Source organism: Chenopodium album, chromosome 6 (genome assembly GCF_948465745.1).
Source record: "Chenopodium album chromosome 6, dcCheAlbu1.1, whole genome shotgun sequence".
Taxonomy (NCBI): Eukaryota; Viridiplantae; Streptophyta; class Magnoliopsida; order Caryophyllales; family Amaranthaceae; genus Chenopodium; species Chenopodium album.
In genome coordinates this window covers 45,348,894-45,353,024 of record NC_137839.1, presented here as the reverse complement: position 1 = coordinate 45,353,024, position 4,131 = coordinate 45,348,894, and positions in this window count along the sequence as shown.

Here is a 4,131-nt window from a genome sequence, read left to right as displayed (position 1 = left end):
GAGTAGCAAAAATCACCTTTAAAGCTTCAACTAGCTAGAGAGCGACAACCATCTTACCACAAACCAAGTGAGCTAAGGTCTCATAGCCCTTAAGTTCTACTACCTTGGCAATGTTATATGTGTGAACCAACCTCGACATTCAAGTGCACAAAAACCTCTAACAACTAGCAAAGAGGGTATTCTAGGTGCTAAAGCCCAATTATGTCCAAGTGTAAAACAAAACATTTTGAAACTTGCCTTGAATGCCATGGAAAGACACTATACACACAAATATTCACAAAACCAACAATACTAAAGAATGTATATACAATTGTGCAAGATGAAAGCATGATCAATCAAAGCTACAAATACCAAAAGTCAACTCAATAAGGCACTCATGGCCATCCAAACATAGAAAACCAATCTCAATAATAGACTTTTGGCAAGTATGAGAGAAATAAATCAAGCAATCATGAGACTATGGATTAAGAAACCACCAAGAGATATAGATAACCCCCCCAAGCTAGCGAATAGCTACTCCCCCAAGCTAGAATGGAGCATTGTCCTCAATGCTCAAAATAAAGGCACAAAGGGTGGGTGGGAGGGGAAGGAAGAAAACTCATTCACACAACAATTCATAATCATTCAATCCAAATGCAATTAAGAAAGCGAATCCAAGATGAGGGAAGAAGGAAAGAGTAAACCAAATGTGAGGTGGGTGTTGAAACCCGCAATTGAGCACATTGTCCACAATTTCATCTAATTCCTCGTCTTTGTTGCTTTTCCAAATGCAAGCAATCATTGGTGTGCTTCTTCTCAAGGAGCTCAATCCAAAATCTTTGCACATGAGTATATGCATCGAGTACCTATACACATAGACAAGAGAGTAAACAAAAATGAGAAATACAAAAGAAAGAAAAAGAAAGCAATAAAACACGGGTTACTTCCCGCAAAGGCTTGCTTAACGTCCAAGCATGACCAATCTAGTAAATAACCCGACAAAGAACGCAATAGCTTGTCATATGCACCGGCAAACATATCAAGAATTAGAGCATACGCGATGCTCATATGACAAGCAAACATAAAGTACAAGGAGACTTTATGCTTGAGAGAAGGGAGAAAAGAAAAAGTAAAAGAATCAAAAGAAAAATCAAGAAAATAAGAAGAAAAAGTAGAAGAAGAAAAAGAAAATTCCTCACAAAAATCTTTTTGGTTGGCATTATAACTCTTTTCCTCATCAACAATGAAAGAGTTAGGGGCTTCGGAAGCATGAATAGGAAGAGGATCCCTAAGAGGTTCTTTGAGAAAAGAAGGGAGGAACATAGGATAGTAGGAGATATGGTTAAACCTTTGGGAAAAAGGTGTATGAGAAAGGGAAAAAGGGGTAGCTAATCCCTCATCACAAGATCTCACATCACTAATGAGGGAATGAAAATCAATCATGGAATCCTCAAATGAAGAACCCTGATGTTCTACATCTCCCTCAAGCTCAAAAACTCCAAATGATTCAATCTCAACCTCCTCTTCACAACCTTGAACAACATCTCCCTTAAATTTCTCAAAATCAAGAGTGAATGGGGGCAAATTTCTCTCAAACTCATCTCTTTCTAATGAAGCCTTATCAATGAACTCACTCATAAGGTTATGGGCTACCGTTTGAAACTCAAGAAATATTTGGGCCATAATCTCAAATGAGTCCAAATCATCATGGATAGACGAGTCAAAATCTTGCTCTTTGGAATCATCTAGGGGACTATGGGGCACACCTTTAGAATTCATGCAAAAATCGGATGCAAAATGAGAAAGAACATGCACTTCATCATCATTAGAATGTACCTCATTACATTGAGCTATAGAGGGAGGGGAGTTGAAATCATGCATTACATGGTCACTATGGGGAGCATCAAGCACATCATGGGAATTCATATTAGACAAATCATGACAATTAGCATCAACATTAAAAGCATGAGAATCCCAAACATAAGTCTCATGATTGGCCCTCTCCCAATCATAATTATCCCTAGCTAACCATGAATAGAAATCCCAAGCTTCATCCGAAGACATGTCTTGAAATTTACCATTTAACATATTATCAACTACTCTAAAATTCTCAATTAATCCCAAATTGATGATTTCACAATAATCACCCTTGGTTAAACCTTGAACACCATCTAGGAAATCCTCAAGTCTATTGAAATACACCCAAAACGGTTCATTATCAAATTGAGGAATAGAAATATAAGCCATTTTTTTCTCAAACAAAACAAAGAGAACAAAAACAAATCAAAAGAAAAATATACAATGGACTAGTCTCAATAAGATAACATAACGGTAATGGAAGCCGTTCCCCGGCAACGGCGCCAATTTGACAAGGGAATAAACGCGTCGTTAATTGTCTATCCCTAGATCAAATAAAATTTATACAACCTAAACAAACCTAATACGAGTACAAGGCAAGCATAGGGGTCGAACCACAGAGAACGGTAAACACCACCAAATGTTATCGACAATTAAGCTAGTCCGGAATAGGGGATAAATAAACTAAAGTCTAAAAATGCTAAAACAAGAAATAAAACATTAAGGGAAATGGTTTAGGTATAGCATTCACTTGAACATAAACAAAGGCATAGAAATTGAATTAATTATGAACTAAACATGCTCGAATATCGAAATAAAGGATCCAATCTAGCCGCCTTCCGGGGTCAATTGCCTTCTCCTAACATAGCCTCTATGTTTTCACACTAGAACCATATATTAGAAGGTGCAATCAATGAACTATCGATAGTAATGAACCTTAACTAAGTCAACTTCCGTTTCTTGTTAGCAAAGATTCACCTTTAATCAACCAACAATGTGCACTTGCAAGAAGATTGAAGAATATCAAGCATATAAAGACTTTAATCACAAATAAATCGATTCCAAACCCTAGAACATGCTCAAGGTCCAACAACACCACAACCATCCCCTTAATGGGGAAATTACTCACTAATCATGTTGATAACAAGATTAATTAACAAACAATCAAGGATAAACATGATCAACAAGCAATACCAACAACTAAAATAATAATCAAAATAAACAAATAAAAATAGAGGAGAGAGAGTAAGAAATTGCTCATTAATTGAAGATGAAGGTCTACAAAGGATTGAACAAGCTCCTTCTTAAAAATCCAAGTTCATTAATGAAGAAAACCTCACTTTCTCTCTCTACCAAAGAAGACTAATCCTAACCTAACCTAAAACTAAAAATTAACTAGAGAGAGGAATAGATAGTTCTTCCCCTCTAATTACCCCAAAATTGGGTATTTATACTAAGCTAATAAAACTAGGAAAAATAGAAAGATAAAAGAAGGAAATAAAATAAAAGAAAGAAAAGGAAAAGAAAAAGAAAATAAAATAGAAAAGAAAACAAAAGAGAAAAGAAATAAGAAAAGGAAAATAAAAAGAAAGTAAAAATAAAAGAAAAAGAAAAAGGAAACCAAAACCCCTCAATCCTCAGCTTCCCCCCCGATTTTCATTCATCCAAATTAATGGCTGCTCTATACTCCTTTAAAACACACCACCATCACCACCGTTCATCAACTATCATCATCAAAACGAGGCCGTTCATCTTCATTAAAAGCCATGTGTATAGCTCGTGAAATGATTCGATCGAACCGTGGGTTGGTGCGGCCGAACTACGGGGTTGGTTCGGTCGAACCATGGGTACGTTCGACCACTCCTCTTCGATTAACGAAACCCACAAAGTCTCTATCTCGAACTTCGACCGAACCACCAACGGTTTGCCCGAACCCGATTAAATTGCTAATTTTTCTGATTTTTGGGTCGATTGGTGGTTTGAGTAGTTGCGGGTCAGGTGTGAAATTAGTGGTGTATTGGTGTGGGTTTGGTTGATGTTGCTGCGCAGTTGGTTGAGCAGGGGATGGTTTGTGTTGCGGTGGTGATGCGGGGTGAAGCAGGCTGTTGTGTTAGTTGTTGTTGCTGCTGATTGTTGTTGTTGTTACGAGTTGGTGATGCGGGGTTGCAGTTGGTGGTCAGATGCGTGTGAGTGGAAGAAGAGGGAATTGTGATGGTGGCTGTTACGGGGTGTTGGTGCGGATTGGTAATGTGTGGTGTTTGGTTGTGTGTGCTGGAAGTTGGACTGGTGGTGAGT